This window comes from Armigeres subalbatus, chromosome 1, assembly GCF_024139115.2.
Source record: "Armigeres subalbatus isolate Guangzhou_Male chromosome 1, GZ_Asu_2, whole genome shotgun sequence".
In the NCBI taxonomy this organism is placed as follows: Eukaryota; Metazoa; Arthropoda; class Insecta; order Diptera; family Culicidae; genus Armigeres; species Armigeres subalbatus.
Window position 1 is genome coordinate 217,217,773 of NC_085139.1, and position 9,312 is coordinate 217,227,084.

Sequence of the window (9,312 nt, forward strand, 5' to 3'; positions counted from 1 at the left end):
GTTAATAAAATAAACCACAAAGACAAATGCCATTATATATTTATATATATATATTTTTTTACGAATCGCGAAGCAGTATAAAAACGATTAAAGTTTACTTGGACATGACACAACATTTTAAAATCAGCTGGCAACTAAAGGTCAAATTCCCCTACAGAATTTGCCATAATTACTCTAGTGTGTTTTCATCTTGTTAGTATGCATGTAGATAAGCACGAACACATTATGGTAAAACGATCATTCTAGTACCTTTTTTTATCAACTTCATCTAGTCCTGCCATTCGATGGTAGGTAATGAAATTAAAAAGGCCGTTCTAGTCTATTGTTCACACGTAGTGCATACTATCACTGAAGGTGATTAGTACGTTGAATTCGTTGCCTTATTAATTAGCTGTACATAAAACAAATTGACAAACGAACGAGAAACAAATTAAAAACTGTGATGAATCTAAAAGAGTATATACAGATAGGTACTAATTACGAGAATTATTTCCTGCATTTTTCGACCAGGCGGCCGTCCTGATCATGGCGGAACAATGCAGAGAACGAGTTCGTAATGAGCAATATAGCTTTCTGCAGAAATACTATTGTATGTGGTACGTGCTCAGTTCTATGGCTTGCGATCGCATTGCTGCTAAAAACGTTATGCTACCTAAGATAAATTTATTATTTCTATTTAAAACAATTTGGAACCTACAATTGACTATATCAATACCTAATTATTATCTCTCCTCTAGGAAAGCGCGCGCGCTAGCATTGTTCTTTTGTATGGCGCCTACAAAAGAACCTCTTCGTATCCTCATTCATTATCTCTACTCCTATACTGCCGTGAATCGCATATATGTCCCATCTTTGCTGGATTTCCTATTCATATGGGACAAATATGCGATTCACGGCAGTATATGTATGACATCATTCACAATGGCTTACTTATTTATTTTCTTTCTTTGCCTCTCGATTAGCAAACAAATAAAATTCCACCGTTGCTACGAAACCTCTGGTCATCCCTGCCATGGGCTCCTCGGGTCACATCCGTGAGGAAACGTGTAATCTCTCGCTGGTTGCACAAACGAGAGCGTGGTGGAGATAAAGCGTTGAGTTCAGCGAACACGGCCAAGTGATGACAACAAATTATCTTCATCGAGATGAGGGAATTGCATCGTACTGTTTTCGTAAACACAACTTAATCCCGTCATCGAACTGCTTTTATTAATCCTAATATACTTTTTAGGACTCAACCTCCTCACCAGGACGAAGGTCTGCAGCCGAGAATATTCCAAGGACTTTTCCGGTACTGTCCGCAAGCTCGTACGAACTCGTACCACGCTTCGCGACAATTACACAGGGCGTGTAGACCGGTCCATATTTCGCATTGTAGTGCTCTGAAGCTGACGAAGGTTTGAAGTTCCGTTTGTAGACCTTCTGTCCTATTCGGTAAGTCGAACAAAACTTTTTATGCCTCAAATTATACGATTTCCTGCTATTCTCGTGACTCTTCTTCAAATTTTCTTCGACAACTGTGAACAATTTTTCATTGATCTTCTTGCGCATATCATCTCTTTCCTCAACTGAAATCTCCCTATCTTCTCTTTCCATTCTATGCTCAACGCCCATAGTGGTCTTCTCGTGACCATACAGAATCCGATAGGGAGAGAGACCAGTTGAGGCGTGAATGCTAGTGTTAACCATTTCCTCAATTTCTGCTATTTTAGTGTCCCATAGCCGTTGGTCCTTCTCCATATAAGTGCGGAGGCAGGCATTAATGGTTCTATTTGTCCTTTCGACCGGGTTTGCCTGGCTATGGTGACGTGAATTTAACCAGTGTTGAATTTTTCGCCTGGACAACATTGCTTGGAATTCCTTTCCTACGAATGTAGTCGCATTATCTGAGATGATAACTTCAGGGGTGCCCAATCTTCTGAACCAACAGTCCTCAATAATTCGGCATACCTCTTTGCTCTCTATTTTCCTTACTGGGACTAGCTGAATCCATTTGGAGAATAAATCCATCAAGACAAGCAAGTGACTTTTCCTCTTTGACTACGAGGAAGATTTTGGATGTAGACGAGTGCCAGAATCTGAAAGCGTCTGCCGGTCCCCCGTTGGTCTCCCATTAGCGGTGCAGTTGGCAGGGTTGAGGGTTTGCATTGTTTGCATACGCTACATAACCGCACATATTTTCGTACAAACGAAGACATTTTGGGCCAATAATAGCGAATTTTCAATCTATGAATAGTTTTTTTCAAATCCTGGATGCAGTGATTGGTCATGTTCCTGCCTTAATACTTCTTCCCGGACATCTTCTGGCAAGCACAGTTTCCACTCGAAACGATAATCCATTGCATCTGTGGTCGAAGGTACAAACGTATAAAGTTTATCGTGCTCAATTTTACAATCACGGAAGTCGTCTGGAGAGTTTAACACCTTTATATACACTGAGGAGTACCAGTCACTCTTACTCAGGTCTATAGCTTCCACTGCACGAGAGAGTGCGTCCGGAACCACGTTTTCGGAGCCTTTCCGGTGTTTCACTCTCATGTCATATTGTTGGAGCAGCATGCTCCAACGACTTAGTTTGGACGATGGTTTCCATTTGGAATTCATTATGAATGAAAGAGCGGACGAGTCAGTAATTAGGGTGAACTGCGCACCCTCGACATATGGCCTAAACTTTTCGATGGCCTCTAATGCGGCTACCCCTTCTTTCTCCGCTGCTTTCCAAGATTTTTGCGCCATCGTCAGCTTACGCGAAAAGTACGCAATCACGTGTTCCTTCCCGTCGACATCCTGTGTTAGAACTCCGGCTATGGCGGTATCACTCGCATCGGTTTGGATGGTAAACGGCCTTCCGAAATCAGGGCAAGCCAGGATTGGTGCTGTTATGAGCCTTTCTTTCAGTACATTGAAAGCGGTTTCAGCATCCTCATTCCACTGTACGACCTTTGGCTTCCCTTTAGCAAATTTGTTAAAGGAGCCGTCATTTCGCTAAATTCCGAAATAAAACGTCGGTAATAATTTACCATTCCCAGAAAACGCCTCAACGACCTCACGGACGTTGGCCTTTCGAAGTTGACTATGGCCTCAATTTTATCCGGATTAGGTCGGATTCCTTTCTGGGAAAGTACGAATCCTAAATACGGGAGTTCCTGCACGCAAAACTTCGATTTATCGATATTAATTGAGAGATTTGCAGCTCTCAACCGTTTAGCCACTTCTTTCAGACTCCGGAGATGTTCCTCAAAAGTGTTGCTTACTATGACGATATCGTCAAGGTAAACAAACACATTTGGCTCCAGTTCACCATACCCTAGCACCTGGTCCATCAACCGCGACAATGTGGCCGGGCTATTGACCAGTCCAAATGGTAGTCTGGTGAACTGGAACAACCTTCCAAACACCCGGAACGCTGTGTACTTTCTAGATTCGAGTCCAACGGGATTTGCCAGAAAGCCTTCGAAAGGTCAATCGTAGACAAGTACTTGGAAGCTCCTAATCTACCCAGAATGCGGTCCTGGTGTGGGAGGGGGTAGGCATCTCGACGGGTTCTTTCATTTAATTTGCGCGCATCTAGACACATGCGCACTTTAATACGGCCTTCTGCTTCTGATTCGCCCTTTTTAGTCACAGGAACAATTAACAGAGCCCAATCACTGTTGGACCGCTCTACGACGCCAGAGTCGATCCACTTATCTAACTCCTCATTTACACTCTTTTGAATTTCCGGGGACCATGGGTACGGATTTAATCTGATTGGAGCAGTATTTGTGAACTGTTCATCAAATTCAATTTTGTGGGATATCAAGGGCGTAATACTTAATTTATCACCCTCGACGAACACCTTAAACTCCTTTTTAACCTCTCGTAGCATCGCTTCCTGTTCCAAGGTCACGATCGATTCATCGTCCTGTCCAACTTCCAACTCCTCTACCTCACATTTTTCAAAATTTACCGTGGGTTCAATATTAAAAAGCTTCCAAAAATTCATTCCTAATATTAGACGACGATTCAAAGTAGGTGCTACGACGGCTGTGACAATCCTAGTTTGTCCATTGAACTCCATGGGCAGATTCACATATCCCTTCACATCTAGTGGTAAACCTCCTGCTGTAGTCAGTTTCACTCCAGTAGGCTGCAATTTCAGCTTCAAATCGCGCAATAGTTTTCCGCTTCCGATTCCCAATACCGTCATCTGCGCTCCGCAGTCTAGCAAACCAATCAATTGAATACCCATGACATCTACTTTTGCAAACGGTCGATTATCTCCCTCTATTTGTACTGTGAGTTCCCCAACTTCCTGAACAGAAGAAACGAATTTAGTTAGAGGCTTTGTAGTACGACATCGACGACCTCTCACATCGATCGCTTTCCGTTTTTTGCACAAAATGGGCAATCTGGCCTTCTGAAACCTTGGAAACCACACGTTGTACAAAAAACTTCTTTTGCCTTCAAACACGCACTGGAATGGTGATAATTTCCTCTGCAATTAAAACATACCGTTCGTTCCGGAATTCGATATTCTTCAATCCGCTTCTGTAGAATTTCCTTACTGGTACCTTCTCCTGCATTCAAGTTGGACTGCGAAGATTTCGGCTTCGGTATATTTGTCTTGGCCTGTTCTGGTGCGGGTTTCCAAGGACCTTTGTTATCATTCCTGGAACCCTGATACACACCAGAATTTCGATTTCTCCAATCCGGTCTGCTCCTGGAAGAATTATCCCTCCAATCATTCCTTTGTGGTCTCTGTGTCTGCAGATGAGGCCCACTGTTGATTTCATGAACTTGTGATGATCTGGACCCCTGCTCTACTTCCGGTTTCCGATACAAGAACCAATTAGCAGAGTCCAACTTTCGCCCCCATACTTTCAACATCCTCAACGTTCGGACTCCTTTAACCAACAATGAGTTCTTATAGTCCGACCGGAGATTTCGGAAAATTATATCAAATCTCCGATGTTCTGTTGGCGGGACCGCCATTTGCTCGAAAATCTCCTTGATTGCGTTGTAATAGTCCTGGAATTTCTCCCCTCTCTTCTGTCTTCTTGCCGCAGCTTGCTGTTCGTAGTGGTAATCCATGTCTGGCGGTTGGAATTCCAGTTTTAACTCGGCCACCAGTTCAGCCCAATTACGGAACTCTCGATTTCTCTTTCCCTCAATATACCAAGCCCTCGCATCTCCAGAAAACAAATGGATTGCTTCGTTGAACAGACTTTGCTTGCTTATGTTCTCCGCTTCAGCCATGAACTCTACTTCAGACACAAACTTATTCAAACCTCTCCCGTCATCTTTTCCAACATATTTTAGCTTCCAGTCACATACTGGCCTTGGTCTTCGTTTCAGCCTCCTTCCTATCTCTCGATATTCTACCCTATCGGTGTCAGTTCCTGCTCGCTCACTATCACTTCTGTTATCTACTCCACTATTTCTATTTGCTATAGACGATTCCGAGTTCATTCTACTCCGTCTCCTAATCGTGACCTTCGCGTCTCTCTGTTCACCTTTAATTTTCGGTTGTATTTCATGTTTTTCCATCAATCTTTGTGAACTACTATTCTTAATTTGTTTCGATTCTTTCGAACCATTTTTTCTTTTCTCTACATGTCTGTGTTTTTCATTCTGAGTTCCTATTTTCAATGCCTTCAATTTAGACGTAACTAAAGTATCGACCCGTAGCATGATCCGTTCAACCAGTTCATCTACGTCGACAGCCTTATCCTCCTGTCTTTTAGGCGTACTGGATCTCCTAGTACGCGTATTTCTCACGGTAAAGTTTAATTCTTCTTCATCTACGCTGTTTTCCTCCTTTTCACTTTCTTCTGTATTTCCTTCTGCACTACTCTCCGAATCATCATTTCCAGTTCGCGGGTTCGAACTACTATCTACTTCCTCGTCACTCTTATTGTCACTAGGCCTTTGGGAAACCCTGCGGTTTGCTACGTTGAGCAATCCTCCCGAATATTCCCCTATTACCTCTGGATCTCTACTATTCCGTGAGAAATAATCATTCAACAATCCCTGGGCGATCTTTTTCAACCCGTCCGTGTTGAATACTTTTCTTAACCGAAACAACCGAAAGTACAGGTGAACCAGACGCGTTTCCAATTGTGGAAAATCTGTTTTCTTCACCTTTTTATTTTCCAGTGAATCCCTAATCATCGCAATCTTCTCTTCTACCTGTCGTGACTCCGTGTCCCGAGCCTCTTCTACTATCTTTCTCGATATAAAACTATTCGACTCTCGTTCTTCCTTCATCGCATTTCGTAATTTTCTCCGTTTTATATCTCTAGATTCACCACTAGAAAACTCCACTCTGCGTAGGGCAAGTTCGTATTCTAGTTCATCATCCAGAAGATGATTCACGTTCATCGACCGATACAAGTCTATCAATTCAGAATTCATCGCAAAAAAAATTCAGGAAATTATGTAAAAGTTCAATAAAATATAATGGAGTTCAATAAAAATAATGGAGTTCAATAAAATTCAATATTATGCGTAAAAATAAAAGGTAAATTAAGATATTCAAATAAAAATTCAAAGCTTAAGACTAAAAATGATAATGTTTAGAAATTTATAAGAAAATACAATAAACCGTGCTATCTTTTGTGTTGTTTCGTATTGTGTACTTTGTTCATTCAGGACCTTTGAGAAATGTTCAAGTGTATTGTTCACGTGTATGTCCTTTTTAGATTAGTCTCCAGCACCAATTTCAAAAAATGTCCCAGTCACCGAAACCAATCAAGTTTTTACTGCTTTTGTGCCAACTTTTCTTTGTTTTGCACTCTTTCGCCACCGAGTATGGCCACTGTCTTCACGATTCAATTCACCAATTCGCGATCTATGATTAGCGGTTTTCAACTGTCGGACTGCAAAATCAACTAATTGATTGCGCACTCTCCTGTCGCCCAGTTAAAAAAATCTCAAGATTTTTTTCCAAATACTAATCGTTCCTCCGATTACCGATCACGACTTTAACGTTGGTCGCCAATTGAGACTTTCTTAGACTTACGGGGTTGCTCTCAAGCCTCAAGGCGGATCAACAACTCCTGAGTTAATAGCTCAGTAACATGAGACCCCTGAACTGTGTCGCAGGGCCGGCATGCTACTGGGTAATTCGGAGGGCTACGCGGAACAACGGGTGTAGAAACTGCGGAGTTATTTAAATATTGCACTTGTGTAATGGAATTGTGTTGTTGGGTATGACTATGGACGTTTATTGAGAAAATCTAATTAGTAGGATAACAATTTATTGGGACTATTGTGGGTTTGATTTGTTCGGGGTGATTATCCGTTGTTCGGTACGTACCGGGGGGTTTTCTGGACGACGATGGCGAGCGCTCGCAGCAGACGGTGAGTTGGTTGTCGACGACGGCTTGGTAGGAAGATGGCGGGTTGGTAGCTTGATCGACTCGGGACGATGGCGGGGTCGCGGGATGCCTCGATTGGTCGAGATGGCGGCTTGCCACTCTCTGGACGCTATCGATGAAGCTTCGGCGTGCCCTTCGTTGACTCAATCGACGGACCACGGACGAGACCGTATTGGCCGCGCCGAGAAGGGTACTCTCCGGCGGAACTGTGCCGGAAATCGCTTTGTGATTAGACCAAGATCCAACGCGGACGTTGACTCAGTCGATCGTGCTGCGTGAGGTCGCTAATCTAGCGAATTATACAAACGAACAAAAGGTCCTGAACGAACTATTAGGGGCCACAAGATGTCGTTCACTGCTATTTAAAAATCACTGAGGCACTATAGAGGCACTCTCACTCACGGCTTACTTGCACGGACGCCAGTTTGCTAATGAGCAATTATCTTTACCCCAGAGGTATGCAGACCTTTTTCTTTTCCATGGAGTTTTCCCGCCCAATCGTCCATACTTCCATTATCCTTATCCACTCCTTCCATGTCGACCAACATGTCCTTCTCCCCTTTACCACAGTAGACCAACATGACCCATTCAATCCTTCTTTAATTGGTTTTACAATTCTCACATTAACATTTTTCACATTACAAATTAATAACAATGTTTACACAACTAACTTTTACATTTGATTTTCGACTAATCCTACTTATTTTACACAATTTATATTAAACAAACACAACAGTTTCTAAACAAGACACAAATTGAAATTAAATCTAAGAGATATGTAACTGAACGGTTACAGGTTTGTGAAAAGACATTGTAACTGTATACTGATCATCAATAGTGACTGGTTGAAGCTCCTGGCAAGTAAGGATTGCATCAAGGGAACGTCCATAAATGATGTTACGAAAAATAAATCATCTTCAATCCCTTCTCCATTAATTGTCCCGCTTTTCGTATAATTTTTTTTATAAATTGATATGAGTAGTCACACTTTTAGAAACCCTCTCCCTCCCACTAAAACCGTGACGTAATTTATGGACGTTCCCTAAGATAAGGTGGTATCCGTTGATAACATAACAATAAATTTGAAAATAAATGACATCCTTAACCCTTTCGGGACGGATGGGTCATATATGCCCAGCGTTTGAGATTGGCTGTGAAATATCACCGAAGAGATCTAGGTCCCCAGTTTCTTCAGCAAAAATGTTCATAAGGATATCGGCTACTCAGGAAAAAATATTGGAGGTCAAGTTTGACTATACCCTGAAGACCTAGATATCCACTAGAGGCCTGAATAAGAGAAACGCGGATAGAAAATATGACTCTGCCAACACTGCATTCAATCTTCTCCATCAAAGAACAACACATGAAAAGGAAGAAATGGTTTATGATGATAAAATCTCACAATCCGCTATTTTATGTGTCCACATCACATAACAATAGAATCCAATAAACAATGGCATTTCATTTCATAATCTATAAATGACTTGCATATATTATTGCAAACTAATGTAAAATACATTAAATTTTATTTATTTAAAGATGATATAAAATCGATGATATAAAACGGCCAAATGTTTTCAGTATTTGAGCCAACATTTTGGCTGCTTGACAGGTCTCCTGCTCAATTGGCTGCTGTTTTTTGACGGTTCGATTGGCGGCACATACCTATCCGCGTTTCTCTTATTCAGGCCTCTAATATCCACAACCTTGGGAAGATTTTTCTTCTGACAGCTTGCAGATGATTCTGAAATATTTGGATCCTATACCACATTGTTTAATAAATCTGAACACTCAATCAAGTTTAGTAATCTTAATCGTTGAGACAGTGATCAGTTTTCTGGAATACGAGATGTTCAAGGTTTTCCAAAACGTTATCGAATTCAGCCCACGGTATCTACCAAATCAACCAAGGCATATGCAAAGTCTTTATCATCGGCATATACCCAATCCA

General features: G+C 41.8%; 1 long non-coding RNA gene across 1 annotated transcript; it reads left to right on the forward strand.

Annotated features, from left to right (window-relative positions):
- The first annotated feature begins 300 nt into the window (after positions 1 to 300).
- Positions 301 to 6,487, forward strand: LOC134210903 (uncharacterized). Its single transcript, XR_009978886.1, has 4 exons — positions 301 to 470; positions 963 to 1,172; positions 1,232 to 1,434; positions 6,285 to 6,487. It is a non-coding gene; the product is annotated as an uncharacterized LOC134210903 (long non-coding RNA).
- The last annotated feature ends 2,825 nt before the right edge of the window (positions 6,488 to 9,312 follow it).